Source organism: Larus michahellis, chromosome 11 (assembly GCF_964199755.1).
Source record: "Larus michahellis chromosome 11, bLarMic1.1, whole genome shotgun sequence".
Classification (NCBI taxonomy): domain Eukaryota; kingdom Metazoa; phylum Chordata; class Aves; order Charadriiformes; family Laridae; genus Larus; species Larus michahellis.
In genome coordinates this window covers 20,000,876-20,018,793 of record NC_133906.1, presented here as the reverse complement: position 1 = coordinate 20,018,793, position 17,918 = coordinate 20,000,876, and the positions used below count along the sequence as shown (strand labels likewise).

At 41.6% G+C, this 17,918-nt stretch overlaps 1 protein-coding gene across 13 annotated transcripts in view; it reads right to left on the bottom strand.

Annotated features, from left to right (window-relative positions):
• The window catches only part of SGCD (sarcoglycan delta), a 354,229-nt gene that overhangs the window by 305,404 nt on the left and 30,907 nt on the right, over nt 1–17,918 (bottom strand). For 2 of the 13 annotated variants that reach the window (XM_074604504.1, XM_074604499.1), the window contains one exon: nt 3,449–3,565. The exons of 9 other annotated variants lie outside the window; for them this stretch is intronic. The gene's annotated coding sequence lies outside the window, so the exon portion shown is untranslated. Of the gene's footprint in view, nt 1–3,448; nt 3,876–10,925; nt 10,978–17,918 lie in introns of those variants that run through there. 2 more of the 13 variants (XM_074604505.1, XM_074604500.1) reach the window with 2 other exon arrangements.

Here is a 17,918-nt window from a genome sequence, read left to right as displayed (position 1 = left end):
GGATGCCGAAGGTATCATGGAAACAGGACAGAAATTTTACCTGATCTGTCCTGCCTACAAACAGTTAATCTTGAGGAAGATCCTCTCTTCTGCCTAAAAGTGGAGAATCACAATTCTTCCTCCCATGACCATAGTACTTGTATTTCTGTGAGGATACTAGGGCTATTGCGTCCAGCAATCCTCATCTCTCTGAACCTTTTGCTTTCAAGCCACAGGCTCCTGCCAGCAGACAATATTGAAACATGGGAGAAAAGAAAGAAAAAGCGGCTGTACACCGTGATGTCAAGTGGCAAGTCTCTAGGTAATGACAGGAAAAGAGCCGAGTACTCCAGTCAACTGAAAGACATTAGCTTGATGCAGATTCTGCTAGACAAATTACTATATTATTACTATATTATATAGTATCTCTTCTTTGACCTGTAATGTTATGGCATTAAGAACGGGTCAAGGAGGCTTTTGAGAGCAAGGAAGCAGGAGCTGGTGAAAGATATATTCTCTTAATAAACATGAAATTATAAACCAGCTCTGGATATTTATACATCATGGGAATGAAAGCTGTGGCTTTATTTGTTTTGTGGGATTTCTTTGTGCATTCAGATCCAAAGCTGTCACATCTTCACACTGTTCTCTGCAAATACGTGGACAAACATCTTGCCTGTGATAGAACTCAGATTTTGGCTTTATCACGTCACTCTGATAGCTAAGGTATTTCTAAAAACCATTAAATATCTTGGAATTCATAGTATCAGTGCAAACACTACCAACAGGAAGCTTCCTAGGACTGTTCCTGACTCAAACAGTCCTTTTTTTGCTTATGAATCCAGTGACTTGCTCTGTTTCCTTATGCCAATTAAAAATCCAAGAAAACGGAAGAAGGGGGGACATCAAAGTTGTTACACTTCTCTTATGCCTCTCAGCCAAAAGCTTGTCCCCGTTTCTGAGCCTTTTATAGTCTAGGCAGATCTCAACAGCGTTACCAGCCGAGGGAGAGCTCTCGCCTAAGGAGCTGTCTGCCTAAACTCCTCAATTTATTAGAGCCTACAGACATCAGGGAGCAAACGGATGCAAGTCAGCAGAGATGAGCTGCAGAAGAATGAAAATAAAAACAACCATTATGCACACAGGCCTTGACTGTAGAATTCAGAAACATGCGAAACAAAGCACCCTGATTAATCATTAATTACACCACGTCTCTCTTAAAAGCTATACATTCACTTTACCGATTTGAAGGTCACATCCAAGATGATACAAGTCATTCAATCCCCCAGCTTCAAAGCACACAATACCGAGTATCCCCCCTTCTGGATCAGCTCCTTCCTCTGATCTCTTTACATACATTGACTTAGTGCAATTAGGAATACACATTTAGTAGGATCGAAATTAATGGACCTACATAAAAGAAGTGCCTGGGTCTATAAGCAAGCCAAATGCCAAACTCCTTAGTAAGGAGAAATTCCCATTCAAAGTAATAGGAATACAAAATGCTTAAGTCTTGGCCTTTGGGGATAGATTTTTAGAAGAAAGATGCTTCTGCTTCAGTACCAAAGCAAGCAGCCAGACTTTCTAAGTAGTAACTCCACTTAGATGCTCACCAGGTGCTAAGTTCTTATGAAAAGTGTAACAAAAAGTGGGTGTAAAATGTGCTGCCATACCTGTGGTGTTTAAAGACTGATCTTGAGTCCTCGGGGTGGGGGGGGGAACCACCTAACTTCACTTGTAGTCTGGCTTCTTGCTTCAAAGTGGATTTCTTTCACTGACCCATAAAATAGACTTGCCCTACTGTTCCAACGTTTATAGCTAAGACAAACAGAGAAAATGCAGTTGCCATGAAGACATCTATAGGAGCTTGCATCCCACTCTACTCGAGTATCAAAGTTTTAACTGAATATTGACACGCACAAAAATTAGATGTTTTTTGAAAATAAATTAAAAAACCCAGAACACAAGACTCCTGCTATGTTCTTCAAGCTCTTTTCAGTCAAGACTCACATTGCAGTCAATTATGTCTCTTAATTAACAAGTAATTTTTCAAAAATTAACAAAAGAAAGCAATACTAAAGGCTATGGATGTTAGAAAAAGAAACAAGAATAATGTTGCTGGGTTTTTGCTATGCTGGATGAGACATTAGTGTGCCAGAGGCACAAGTAATGGAAATGTACTTTTATATAAATCTCCTTTCTTTGCTTGGATTACTTTAAAATGACTCCACTACAGTGTATATTAACCTAGCCATCAACCTTCCTGTAGTCAGTTTTCTTTTTACAGTTTATTAGGAACACAACCACTGTGGGATCACCAAAGGGTGGTTAATATCATTGCGCTCTCCCTTTGTTTGTTAAACACACAGAAAGTTCATACTAGAAATCAGAAAAAAACAAAGTCTGGGAAGCAAATCTTCTGTCCTTGCCATCGTATATTCAAACCCTCACACTAGCTATGATGGATGAGCAGACTTCGCTCGTTTTCAGCACGGCAGCACCTCTGTTTGCCTTGGCCAGAGGTTTTGCCACTGAACAGTGGACTAGCACCTGCCAACTAGAGCAATTTTCTCCCCCTTTCCTTGCTGCGCTGACTTTTAAACACACCTTTTTCAGCAGCTGGAGTCCACACTGTGACTGGTTAAGCTACAACAGATCAGTGGCCAGGTAAGGAACAGACTCCATATTCTCTTAAAAATGCCTATTACTATTCCTGCCTTATTTTACCCATTTGTTCCTGCACTATCAAAAAGCTATGCTCAATACTGACCAAAAATGCGGTCACACTGCTACATGATGTAAATATTCCACTATATTTTGGCACATTAAAGTTCCATGTTGTAACCAGAAAAGATTCCTCTCTCCAAGAAAAGTATGACTGTGTGAATACACAACAATATTCAAAACCCAGAGCTAAAATTCTTACCCCTTTTCTCTTCCAAGCAGTATGCTGCGTTCAACATTTTTCTCTCTCTTTTTTTTTTTTTTTACCCTACAGCACAGATAGCAGCATCCTACTTACTTTGCAAGTGTTTAGGGTAAGTTCAGCATTTAGCAGGGGTGAGAAAATTGTTTTAGATCCCTGAGGGAAGGTGCTACAGAAACGCAGTCAATATAGTTACAATTCAATCCAGTTTGCTGGAGCTGAAAGAAAACAAAGCGCTTTCAAAGTTAAAGTGAAAGCCAAGATTTATTTTTTCTTTATGTGTGTGTGTATATATGCATATATACACACACAAACACATGCATACAAACACAAACACACACACCCTGCCTTATAACTTTGGGAAGTGAAATCTCTATGGAGAGAGTTGGCCTGTAAGGACAAGGTCAGCACAAGGCGAGTTGCGCAAGGAATACAGAAGCATAGGCTATATGGAAAAGAACGGTTAAAGGAACTTGCCTGTACTACGACTTTTTTTTTTCCTGGGATATGAACAAAACAAAATCAAAGCAATTAGATATTTACCTTGAGGAAAAAAAAAAATTAAATTGAGTTGTGCGTAATCCTCTGAGTTGCTATAATGAATATACTTCTTTACTTTGACCAAGAGAAAGTGTTCATTTTTTTCCTCCAACATTTGCCCTGGAAAAAAAACAAACACTGGTGAAGTTAGAATTCAAAGAAACAAAACTGCCTCGCACAGTAGTTTCCTTAAAAGAAAAAAAAAAAGCCCATGCTGTGTAATTATATAAAGGTAAACAACTAGGAAGGCTCATTGTAAATTGTACTGTACGCCGGGTGATTTGTCATGCTGATGAGCTTCCAAAGGAGAGAGCCTGCAACATGTGCTTCTCTCCTCTTTTATCTCAGACTTCTGCATAATGCAAATTGCAGAGCAAGAAGGCTCCGCTCTCCCATTCAAATTACGCAGTATCGATATTTTGTCTCTGGAAGTTTGGTACGCAGTGTGAAAACTCACTAGCTATAGAAAACAAGGCAGAAGAACTGGTTCAGACAAGCAAATTACACATCCGCTCCTCTCTGACCTCCAGCATCTTGGAAAAATTGGGTGGATGAGCCCCTGGCACCCTTGCCAGCAGATCTCCCTGAGCTCCTCAGCCTTGGCAGATTCATAGGGGACAACTTCACACATGGATGAACCGTTCTCGAACAATCTTCCTAATGTAGGAGATGCAAACAGGCTTCCCTCCAATACTAGGAAAGCGTGTCCCACATGTCTGTTTCTTTTGAATAATATTCCTGAGGACAACCCAGCAACATTTCTGGAGTGGAGTTTCTCTCTAAGAGCAGTGCAGAGGTCGGTTAAGTCTCTGGAAAAGACAGGCGGGTGAGGAGCCTCCAGCACCAATTTCCAGACCAGGCTCTCTCAGATGCAAGCCTACAGAAACATGGACGTGTTTGTATGGGGTCCCCAAAAAGCTAAGGAAGCAAAAGACTCATTCATCTCTGAATCAGAGTTTAAAATCAGAAGAGACAAATATCGGCCATAAGCATGGACAAAGGGATCACTCATAAAAATGGGATTACCTTAGTGGAGGAACTTTTGGGCACCCTCATCTACAAGAATTATATTGATAATGGCACTGAATTGTGACCCCACAGTCATAAGGGTGAGAAAATAATGAGTGCAGAAACTCTAGTTTCCATAGGCAACGCCTTCACCCATGGGAATGATTCTCAAAGGTGTTTGTGGCACCATCACAGCTGCGACTTGTGCAGGAACATGTTTGCCCCTGCCACATCTGTTAACAGCACAGGGAATGCAACACAGGTGTCAGCAGTCGCCAGACACATTGGCACTGGTGGTCTTCTGTAGAGATGTACAGCATGAAGAATAAAGCCAGCCTGGGGCTGACTAATTCTCCTACCTCAAAACAACCCAAGGATGAATGCAGGACCTCAGAGTTTGCAGAGCTAGGGCCCTCACGGGCTTCTCAGTTTAAACACTTAAACATTTCAACACTTAGTGATGCACGTTCCCTCAGTGGTAGGAATAGAGATAAACATCTTCACTATTTTTCACATGTACCAACTAAACACACACATTTCCTGGTTTCAGAACAAAATTGCATCAGTCTATATCCCCAGGAATTCAGGAAAGGACAGAATGGATGAAAAGAGCGAGCAAAGGCTATCAAAGGTTAACCTCCGAGATCAGAAAGAATGGTGCCACAGGGAGCATCTCTGCTCAGTACTTTGCACTGAGATTTAGTGCCATATGTACTCAGCAGTACATACGGTGTTGCCAAAGTTTTTATTTTTAAATAAATAAAGGCCAGAAAGTACAGATTTCCTTAACTCTCCAGTGGCTTCAATTATGCAGTACTGCATCCACCAGGTAAGCAGTACTTCCAGAGCTTTAGCACTTGACATTTTGAGATAAAATGTCATGAACAGAATTTGTGAACCTCTCTCTCATTGCCCCCACACCCCCCTTTGAATTTAAATCCTTAAAGGCATCAGACCACTGCTTGAAACTATCCCCTTCCTCTTCTTTCCTCAAATTTGGAACTGAAGACCAGACAGACTTTCATGGCATCTTCACAAAGAGTTTCCTCTAAGTCTTACTTCAAGAGCTCTTCTCCAGTGCTGCCCGCTACTAGGCTAAACAACTATTTTTCCGCTCATTAAGTCCTACAGGTGGCATCTTGCCTATCAGCAGGACTCTCTGCTGGCTGTTTAATTCTCCTGCCTTCCCTCTTTCCAACCCAGGACCACAACGGTCTCTTTGAAAGAAATCAACGCCACCTGCTTGGGTCAGAGCACTTTGGCCTTCTACATTATGACAAATCTCAGAGCCTTTAAACTGGTCACTCCAACTTCTGGCTTCCCTCGCTTTTACTCCTCCCTCCTTACGCTCATCCTCCTCAAATCTAACCTCATTTTCTATGCCCGGAGCAAGAAACGATAGCCAAATAGAAGGCAGAAAAATAAAAAACATCTTTCAATGAACTTCTGTGAACTTCTAGACTGCCTTGAATGTGAAGCAGGGACATAGGAAACTATTTTGTCAAATTAATCCAATTAGTATTGGGAGTTTAATGGTATTTAATGGTATTATCTGTGTGACTGGTTTCTCCATTGGCACATGGATTTATTAGTAAAACTGAAGGAGGACAGTCATTAATTCTATCACACTCTTCTGAGAAGACAGCTGTGGTGAGCCCACCTCCTGAAAAGTAGATTTTGGATGCATTTTCTCTGCCTGAAGATGTAGAAAACCTTAGTCCCAGCATCCTCTTGCTCTTATCTGACACAAATATGCTGTTTTCAAATTCCACTGTACCTCATCTGCTACTTTATTTCATTTGCCTCTAATTGTATGGCTTTTCCTGAAAGGTCAATTGTTCCTCATCTAACTGATGGCCTCCCAATGGAGTCTGAACTGATCATTACCCCCTGCCTACCTATATAAGCTATGGTCAAGATGATGCCTGGCATTATTAAGATGTGATGTCCTGTCAAGGATGCCTTCACAACTGGAAGAGCTAATGTGACAGCTCTGAGACGGGGAAGGAAAAAAAAAAAAAAGTTGCTTTTCTTCTTCTCCAATATTTGCCCTGTGCTGTCACGCTGCGGGAGGGGGCCACGCTGGCATCTGTTATCCATTCCCCCGAAGGAGTCCTTCACAAGAGTGACTCTGCCTGCAAAGAAAATGGGAGGATTTTGAAGATGGCGTGTCGAAAGTTGCCATAGGTCTTCCAGAAATCTTTTCTGTAAATCTCAGAAGAGCTGACCCGGGGCATATGAAACCACAGTGCTTGTGAAATACAAAGTAATCACACACTGAACTCTCTTTCAGCCATTTGCATTTTCAACAATTTCTCTTCAGAGAGATGCCCTGTGCCTACGGGAATATTTGCCTCTGTTCACAGCTGACTTTTAATCTAAGTTGGAATCTGTTGGCTCTTCTTTCATAGTTGACAGTGAAGTTGTGGTTCTGCTAAGATAAGTGTTCTTTTTGTTGCCTCTTGTATAAAATCCCTGGAAGATGTGCCCTCAAACAAATCTCCCAGAATACTGGGGCAGAAATAAAGCAGCATCGCTATTACTGAAAGCACTCAGCAAATCCCACGCAGCCCAGGAGAATCTGATGGAAGATGTTGAACAAAGATGCTCACTATGGGCAGACAGAAATACTAAACAACAAGTGTTGAATTATAAAGCTTGAAATCCAGAAATATCTATTAATCCTTCAGATTTGTTACCCTGATGCCTAGGATTTTATTTTTTTTGTCCGACTCACAATGTGGGAACTTTTCTAAGCTGATGAATTTTAAATACAAAAAAGATCTTAGATCTCTAGAAGTAAAAAAAAAAAAGGAACGTTTTCTATAAACCAAAGACACAGGATTGTGGGTTTGGTTTTGTTTTTTTCATTGGGGGGTTCATGGGATTTGTACTTGAGCTCCTTCTAATTATTTGAGCTCATAAATACTATTGAAAAATATTAACAGCCTCAAAGTCGCTGGCTCCCAGAAGTGATGCAATTAACCATCGAAAGTCTTCATGATACTCTTAAAATTAAATTAGATCCTCTCAAACAAAGTTCACAGGTGAAGGAGCCAAACCCAACAAAAGCCAACCTATCCTTTGTAACCGAAGTGTAACTGAGCACTTGTTTCAATATGAGGACGTTGTTTATTAATAGATTTAAAACCCATTGTTTCATTGAGAGAAATACTGTCAACCCACAAAAACAGAGATATTCTTCCCATGTTTGTATGTTTAGCTGAAGAGCATCCTATATACACTGAGAAGTACAAGCAAGAGGCCAGCTAAAGACAATGCTTTGTTCAGAGGAACTGGAAGGATAAAGAGGAGGCAGAAATTCCCATGGAGATGGCATAATTCCGAGAGGAACCCTTGCTAATCCTAGGGGACCAGTAGCTAGGTATGAAAAACGGGGCAGTGGATAATGTATTAGCTTCTGCAGGGACTCTTAGCCCTCGCTCAAGCAAGCCTGCGTGAAACATGAAAAGCCATTTGGAACATCGCCTAAAAGCCTCCAATCTTCTCACCACTCCAGTCACTACCGCGAAATATTTTTCAAGCATCTCAGCAGATGAAAGCTAAACACAAATGAAGCAATTACACAATACTGGAAGAGGATTGCTAATAAAGTTTGCTTTTCATAATAGGGTAGTTTTCACCAAAATGGGAATTAAGGGGTAAATAGCTACCCTAGAAAGTACTGGGATCCACAACAGTTTATCTTCCAACATCGCCTGCATCAGAGAAGTAGCTCATTTCAGCGCATGCTAAAAAAAGACGTTGTTAAGGATGAGTGTAACCCTTTCAACCCTCCCACTTCTGTGCTGCAGAATCAGTAGATCTGAAGTGTGTGTAAACAACACTTAAGCCCAGAGTCCCCTGAGATACTGTCTGCTACAAGCACGGTGAGAGCTGACAAGGCTCTCTGCTAAATGACCTCACCCAGCAGAAAATACCCAATATTTAAAAGAAGCTCTTCAAGAACAAAAGAGAATTTCAAAGTCAAAAGGAACAAAAGATAAAGAGAATTGGGGTAGCCTGCAAAGTTAACAGTAACACAGCTAAAGGAAATCATAGCAAGTCACAGCTAGAAAGCCAACATAAATTCTGCTTTCAGGAAGAAAAGTCTTGCTTGCTACTTCCTCATACTGGGGTGTCCCACCACAAACGGTGGGGATGAGCAATCTGGACTCCTCCACTTGACTTCTGCCATTGCTGCTGATGGGAGCTTGGGAAAATTCAACATGTCCAGTAGACACACTGAAAACTGTTCAATTATTCAAAGACTGAAGTGCTAGATCGGAGTCAAGAAAACAGGACCAGGAGCCAGGCCTCAGTGCCGTGGTTCGCAGAGCACAGAATGGCTATAACCACAGCAGTGCCTGCAGTGCAGGCATTGAGCAAGGCTTCAGAAATCGAAGCACAGCATTTCAAGAGAAACAAATGGATTTAGGAGACCAATTCCCCTTGAATGAATTGCATTTCTAAACCCAGCAATAGCTGTTTTGCACATCTTTCATCTCCATCCCAAATATTATAAACTGCACCCAAATCCCCACCCTCTCTGCTAAAGCTGTTATCAATCTTATTTCTTTCTCCAAAAATACACTATCACAATAAGACAGTTGATGCAATTTGTTTAATTAGTTGGAAAGCTTCTTACTGATGTGATATTTTAAACACGATGCAAGAGGAGTTCTTAAAACTACAGCACTTCAAGCCTGTAGGTATTAGCAAGAATGTCTTTTGTTAGTAGTCTCCCAGTCAGAAAAGTCTGGCGACTGAAATGATGACTTAGTGTCATGGGAATCATATTTCTTTTTTGCTGTTTTATAGCCACTCATCTTGAACTGACATTGTACAGCGCTCTTCACTGCTGGTGTCAGATGGTATATCAGCATCCAGAGCAGCCTCAGCATCTTCTGGATGAAAAGTTTCTATGATTAACTTTAAAAATGTCAATCGTTCGCCACATTCGGTATTCAGGCTTGTTCATCAGTTAGTAATAACATTTCTAGCTGAACTGAAAATGTGTTCTGAATAAGTGCTGGGAAAAGGAAAGCTTAAACATTTGACAGCGGTTAGAGACGAAGCAGACTATACTTTTCATTTCTGAAATGAGGATGCAGCGATTTCAGTAGGCTTCTGCAACAGAAGAAGCTACAAGATTATGGAAACAGGCCTTTTCTTCTAGTTTTTATGACAACTACAATTCCACATTTCTCAGCTCTGCCCTGCAATTAAAAGGCGAAGATACCAGAAATAGCTGAAAAAGCAAGAGACAAGAAAGGAAAAATAAGCTGATTCCAGCTAGTCCTCTCTTTTCCGTGTGTGCCATACACATTTCATTATTAGATTTGAAGCTTCTTCCAGGACCATCTCCATAGGCTTTGAAATTGCCACCATTAAAGTACGTCACAAAAGTTATTTTTGAACTGTGGATTGTGTTACAGAGAGAATCTCATTTTTAAAAATGTAATGGAGGAAAAGCATTCATTAGAGGACTATGACAGCTGAGGGGAAAAATATTCATCATATTCTGAGGAAATAGAAGAGAAAAAAGCCTGGAACGCGTTCTTGCTCTCTCAGCCTGAATACCTCTCTCTTCCCTGACTGGTGTCAAATATGATCAATCAAATTAATTCTGCACATACTAAAAATGAGCTTCCCCAAATCATTCAGCTCTAAAGTTACAGTCTTTCTTCACTCACACTGAAGTTAAGACTGCCACCTAAATGAAAAGGGGCAGATTCCACATGCTGGAACGTAGGTGGATCTCCCACAGCAAGTCAACCAACCTGATTTTTGGATACATAGCACCGTCTGCAACATGCATTGGTCACGAGGTCAAAAAGGAACCGGTAACAGGTCTGTGATCCTTGTGGTAGTGGTGCCTGTAGCCACAGCCCTTTCCCACGGCCCTCTGATCCGCTTTCACTGGTTAGATGGTCTTCAACCACCCCTGTTCCCCAGCAGGGACTGCCACTGGGGGACATCTGCTCCCTGTGTGCTGCTCAACACCACTGCAGTGTTTCAGCGCTCTCAACGACAGTTTAAAATGAAAACACGGGTATCAAACCAAACTCAGAAGTGAGCGAAACACCGAGCTTGAAAAATCCCCCTGACTGGCAAAGGCAAGTGAATTAACATCCTGCTCAGATGCTCAAAAAAAGACAGAGGAAAGGAAAAAAGTTCACATGCAAGAGAAAGGACAAGACCAATGCTGAACAGGAAGAGAAAATTTCTCCCACGCACAAGCAAATAAACTCCTCATGCATTATTCACGGGCTGTGCAGCTGGGGACTGGTACACCTCTTCTAGAAAGGAAAAAACCATTCAACATCCTCAATAGCTTCAAAACTGCAGAATCACCCTAGGGAAAAGATTCAGGCAAGAGGCTGAGGTGTGAGGCAAGTTTACAAGTTAAACAGCACAAAAGGGGTTTTTTTTTGGTTTTTTTTTTCCGTTTTAGAGGCTGGATACTTACCTAAGGAGATGTTAGACAGAACTGGTCCAAGTTTGAAAATTGTGCTCAGTATCTATAATAAGCAGAGAAGAAGAGGGGCAAGGGAAGAGCAATTCTTAGCAGAAGTTACCACAGTCATATTTAAAAGGAAGCACATCCACAGTTCAATGCGGCATTATTCCATTTCTCAATACTGTCCTGATAAACTGAACCTTTGCAGGAATCTCTCTTACTACAGGTTATTAATCTCTGTGCCCCACACCCCCCTTCCCCAAGGGCGCTCCCCAGTTTCTCCATGCACAACACAAGCAACATTAATAAGAACCTGTAAGGGTCAGGAGAAAACCCTGAGCCAGAGCTCTGGCAGAAATCCAAGCTGGAAGAGACACTGACTACACACAACGGCAAGTGAAGACAGACAGCTTTTCCCCAAAGTGATATTTTAATTCAGAAAGGAACCTTCACTAATCTCAGGAAGGGTTTATTATTATCTGTGTAGCAAATGGGACTGCAGTTGGTCTACATAAAGCATTAGTTTCCTACAGGGCATTTTAGACTTTAAATGATGAAGGACCAGACCTAAACCAGAAGTCTGCTGGAACTCTGCTCCTACCTTTAATTTGATTTAAGCGTGCCAAAAGGCAGGGAATGAAAGTACAGCAAGAACAAAAAGACCTCGGTGGAATGCAGGGCGTGGGAGGGATCGCCCTGGGCTGGGATCTACATGGGAACCTCCATGTGCACCAAACCTCCCACCCTCCTGGGACTGACCCCTGCAAGGTGGCTGCTGAGCTTAGTCCTCCCTGACCGGTGGCAGGGAACACTGCGAGACGCAGCAGTTGCACTCTCTCCAAGCAGAAAATGCAGTATATCATCAGTGGAGTTGTCTAGCTGAAAGACGGTTGTGCGTACAACACATCTCGCTGGAAATAAATAAAAAAGGCACTTTGCTATTTGGCCATGATATTTTTCGGCATGTTTCCACAGTCACCAGCGTGAGTGCAGTCTCTAACTGAAGTGAGTTTGGCTTTGCCAACCACCGGCTTTAGGAAAGCCCCCTTCTCCATAAGTGCTCCCACATATTTTATAAAAAGAGCGGCGAGCATCTCTCACTGTGCACCAGGACGACACCTAGCACAAGGGAACCAAAGTCTTGGTCACGGATGCCAGCATAACAGAAGGAGCACAAACTGCACTGGAAAAAAAGGCTCCACCATGGACCATAGGTAGGTACAACCAGCAACAGTCTTCCAGTGCAAAATTTCTAACCTCTCATAGGCTAAGCCATTAAACACGAGGATGATATCCACATGCACTGACTTCTGAAACCCAGTAACTCACAGGGCTAAACAGGACTGCAAACTTGTTATAAAACCAGAGCTGATCCTCCAACATAGCACACATCCCATGCCACTTCCCTCCCAGCCCCTTGCTCGAAGACATACATTACAAAGGACCTTTCCTCCAAAGCTCTTCCTGTGATCAGCTTTACTGAAGAAAAGAGGGGAATCTAAAGGAAAGATAAAAGCACAGGGATGTGGGTTAGAAGAGGTCAAAAAAAGCCACCATGTACTGTTACTGGGTTCACAGGAACATTTCATTACGTATTTTTCTTCTCTTCCCCATCCTGCACTATAGATAAAGTCTTTTTCCAGAATGCTCAAAGGTACCAATAATCAATTTAAAACATATGAAAAATAGTTAAAATGCTCTCTTTTTGAGCCCTGTGCATTCTGGAATTGAAAGCAGAGTGCTGCAGAGTAGCCGTCATTAGGAAAATGGTCTGCTTAAAGACATTTTCTCACATATGAGGACGACTGTGAAGCCTTTAAGAGTCTAAAAATATTTTTACAGAACTTGTCAGGTAGGAAGAGCTAGGCGGGGATTTCACAAAACCTGCTCTTTTAACCTGCAATGTGCAAGCTGTACCTACAGGCTCTTTAGTTATCTAATGTTCTCATCAACTGAACTACAATTAAATCCATACACTGATACCTACTGGCCGAAGTGGAGGTGAACCACAAAAATTGTTCCCCCCCTGGGCTGATGATGACCAACATACAAAAGCCAAGTATCTTTCCTAAAGATTATCACTCTGCCTTCAGGGTGTGCAGTTCTCCTTTCTTTAGGACTGTGCAGTTCTGTTTGAGATTCCAGTCCACGAGCAGATTGCTCCTATTTCTGATCATCCCTTTTAATGATGGGCCAGAACTGCAGCAAACTTGCTGAGCATCCAATTCTCTTCCCAGTGAAGTTGAAGGAAACTTTGCCAGGATTCAGTCCTCTCCGCTCTGGAGGAGATCCAGCCAGGTGTCTCCTCCTCATGCAATCTGCTCAGCTCCACTGACTCATGGAGCAGGCTCGCTCAAAATTTTGCGGAAGAATACACCCAGGGAAATCGGTGGGATTTAGAGCTTCAAGGGATCATTGTGAATTTCAAAATGGATTTAAGCAGCAGCTCGGAGTCAAGCTTTCAGTGTGTGACATATCCGTCGTGACTGGAGTGCCTTCCACGGACCCACATCCTTCAGCCAGCCTGTGAGCGCTCTGCACAAAACACCCTCTGACACCGCAGATGTCAAGTTCCCCATCGGCAGTAGGTCTTGGCATGCCCAAGGGTATTCATCTGGATGACACAGCACACTGTACGCATGCCACCATCCCCTCTTTAACTCTCACTATGCAGACCTATATTAACCATAATCAGGTGTAAATTACTAAGAAAACGTAATAAAAATCTTACAACATGACTCCATTCTTTGATAAACAAACTAATACACAAAAGCTGCCAGTCAGTCTGACATCTCCAGATGTTGTTCTTAAGAAAAAAAAAAAACACACACAACAGAAATTCACAGCTTTCAACTGCTACCATAAGAAACCAGACCTGAAAGCTACAGGAGGATTTGGGGCAGGGACATCAAAATTCAGAGACTTTCCGTTCAGGCAGGAGGTTAGTCATTAAAATGATAATTCAAAGCACTGAATGAGGCCCAAGCTAAGCACCATGGCTCTATCTGCTCTCTACCACGCAGCAGATCCTCCGTATTGTCTCCTATTTTTATCACTAGGCTACTTAGCTTCATTACTCTGGGAAGCGGATGTGATTGATCAGACAGGGATTACTCCTTTTACTTACTCAGTTGCCGGTTAATTAAACCACATTGCTTAAAGCCTACTGCAAAATTAGGAGAAATATGACCTGGTAAGCAACACTGAAATTGGAAGTCACCAGTCCAGCCTCACAGGCTTTCCCACTGAGCCAGCACCAGAGCGAGCACATCTATAGCCACCAGATTTTGGCCCAAAGAGCTGCCCAGGAACCGCACCTCAGTCCTGCTCCCCACTGTCCGGAGCTTCCTCAGTTCATCCGACAACAAAAATAGGGTCACTACTGAAAAGTACTAAACCTGCAAAAACCAAACAAAAAGCAACACACTCGAATGCATCAGAATTTGTGCTGCAGTTTAACAGATTGAAGAAAACTTTCTAAAACAAATGGCAAATTTTCTCAGCTGCGGAGTCCCCAAAATTGCATTATATACTAAGGAAAAACTTTTTATGACTCAGATTATATCAAATCCAGATGAATAGGCTCTTGGAAGCAGTAAGAAATTAAAGAAAAAATAAAAGAAAATGAGGGTAAGAAGGAAATAAGGTTAGAAAGGGAGTTGCTTTAGTCACTGAGGACTCTGTTGCCAAATACAGCTTCTACATGAGTATCAATGCAACTGGAGACTTACAAAAAAAAAGAAAAAAATCAAAACAACTAGCAAGAACTTAGGTCAACTGGTTTTCACCATTTCAGACTTCTCAATATCATCCCTTATTTCCACCGTATTTCCCTTTGCCATTTTGATTTCTCACATCTATTCATCCTGGGTTTGGATGTAGTAACATAACTGCACGGGTTATTTCTTCTCTCAGTTTGCAGCTAATAATTTTCTAGACTCAGGAATGAGACAGCAAAAGCATTTTCTTTTAATTTGTGGAACTGTAATGAGGAATGTTTCCACTTGAAAAATTTAACCAGTACTTTGAAAACTAATCCATGTTTTCCTTTCTGGAGAATGATAAACAGAAGAAAATATCATAACATGATTTATGCCAGAGAAATTTTATGAAAGATCAAAAACTGATGGATACTAAACAGTTAACATACAAATTACACAAACAATGAGGAGGAGTGCAGTGTACTTACTGAAATTAAATGTACCTGCTCACTGGGTATAAATCCAGCACCAGCTATTCCAAGCTGCCTATATTAAATTTTATTCATGAAGTTCAAACTAAGATTATGCTGATAAAATGCCAGACTGCATCTGCACTCCTCGGCAACAATACCAATGATAATTCCTGTTGCTCCTTTGCTAAATTCAGTATCCTTATGTTTTATTGCAGCCGCACCAGACCCTTAACCCAGCCAAGTTTGTGCTGCCAGTTGGCATTACAGTCCTTCCAAAAATAAACATACTTGTAGTTCTGCTATCTTGGCTCAAAAGTGTCCATTTCTTTTCAGCTTATGATCCGTCTAGTTGCTAACACGCTGCTGGTTGTCCTAAGAGACCCCGAAGGACACAGACAGGCAGAGAATAATCGCCACAATTGGGGTGCCTCCCCCTCCCCTTTTTTAAATGTTCCTTTTGGAGACATTTCTTCATTGCACGGGTTTAAACAGAGAGTAGATGTGTTTTGGAAAGCCATGTTCTGTCTCAGCCAGGAATTATAAACCCAACAGCACAATCAGCTGGTCTATAGTGCATGGAAGACAGGGGTGCTTGGATTTAAGCGACATACTCACTTCCCACCTGATATTTAGGTTTTGTGTACCCTCTCCTACCTAGAGGGTATGCAATATCGTGCCTTTGGGCTACTACAGGGCAAATTCTTAAGAGTGCTTAGGATCACAGTTTTGAAGCACTACTACCACAAAACACTACGTATTAGCCATCTAAGCCATGTTTCATACCAAAACATCTTTATCTCCTAAGCACTGAGGCAACTTTGGATGGCAGACAACACTCAGTATTATATACTGCTCATTAAACAGATATAGTCAAATCGGGGAGAGCACAGTAGAAAGCAATCCAAATGCATCAACACGTTAAATGAAACATTCATGTTAAATGAAACAAATAACCAAACAAGCAGTGCAGAAGAGAGAAGACCAGGAAAGCATGCAAGAGCCATCATCAAATCTGTAAAATGATTAAAATGAGGCGGTAGAACAGCTGGTCCCTGTCTGCACCAAGGATAAGACAAGAATGACCAGTTTAGTTTACAGCAGTGGAGATACAAGTTCACCGATAAAGAAAAGAAGGAACTGACTGGTCTACTTGATCTGGCTTTTAAGTAAGACGGGCTAAGGGTTTTGTTATCCCGACTTTTAGTCTTCAACACACCCAAGAAGAGACTTTTTTTTTTAAGCAAACTTTACTTCCCAGAAGTGTTGACAATTCAGCCTAAGTTTAATGATAACGATGATGATAATAATAATAATAATAGACAGCCATTTATTTTGAACAAATTGCAGGGTGCAGCTTTACTTCATGTTTCAGCTGAAAATTACAAAATATGCTTTTACATAGGAAGTAAGTATGGTTTGAAGACAAAACGGATAACCCGCTGCACTCTTCTCTCAGACTCCTCCAGGCAGGAAATCCATTTAAGCCATCCGTATCACTGAGGCTTTTAATATTGGCCCTATTACGCTAGTGGCTTGCATTTGTGTGCGCAGGAAAACCTCTGTCTGCACCCACGATGCTGCCCTGCACGCCCTGACGATGCCCACTCAGCCAGGTGCCTCTTCAGAGACACACAACCTGAGGAGCAAGCACACAGCACACAAAGGGATTTCTTTTTTCAGGTGTTCTGGTATCAGTGTAAATTCCAAAGTGACTTCCCACTGCATTTTCTGTCTCCCAATACACCTAGTGCCTCTTCTGTCCTTCCATATTCCAAGGCTTCTTTGAGATGACACGTACACTTATTTCTTCTCCTCCCTGCCAAAGCCTTATTGCCCAGACATGACTGCATAAATATGTTCAAATGCTTAGCTTGCATGCAACAAGGAAGGATTTGTTGCAGAAAAGACAGCACATGAGATACTGGGCCAGGTGCTTCTCCAAACCTACTGCTCTTTGGCTTCAGTCTTACATGAAAGCCATTCAAGGGGGCCTCATTTGAAACAGACAAGACATGAGCATGATTGTCTGAGAACCATGAAGTTCATTCATTGTTCATCACAGATTCCGAGGCAAAAATAATTTTGTCCTCAAAGGATACGTTATACCTAGTGTTAATAAAATCCAGGGAACCCACGTGTGCTGAAACATTTGTCTGGGTTGTTGCATTGCTTTCCAGGCTTTTAATGACCCATATTTCCAAACACAGCTTCCTCAAAACAGATTACAGAACAGGAATGTCACTTTAATTTGCAGCAGTAGGTAGGTAATATATGATGATACCATAAAACTTCAACTAACATCTTTTACTTCTCTTATTTAACAAGAAAAAGAAAGCATATTAAGAATGCAAATACCCTATGCATTTGCATTTCTTTTCGTTCCTCTGTATCCAGTTCCTCACAGCAGTGTCTAACCCCACAGAGAAGACCTAGCAACACATTTTGTTGCCTTTGTTCTTCCCAGAAACAGATAATGTGGTTTTATATGGCTACGGAATTCAGTCTTAGTGAGACCCTTAAGTAGTAAAGCACATCTTTAAGTGAAATGATTTATTGGCAACTCCTAGGGACTCGCAACCTAGCGCTGAATAGAGGTTTTATCACTGAAATGCAGACAGTAAAGGGAATTACTCAGAAAAAACTTCTCACACATCACATGATACTTTTATTATTTTTTTTTTTAAGAAAACACCAAACGCTTTCATCTGGATTGGGGTGGGGCAGGAAGGTTTAATGCAGCAGCTTTCAAACATAGACCTTAGAACAGAAGAACATTTTTCCTTAAATTCATATTCTGACACTGCTATGCCTTGCATATACTTCCTGTA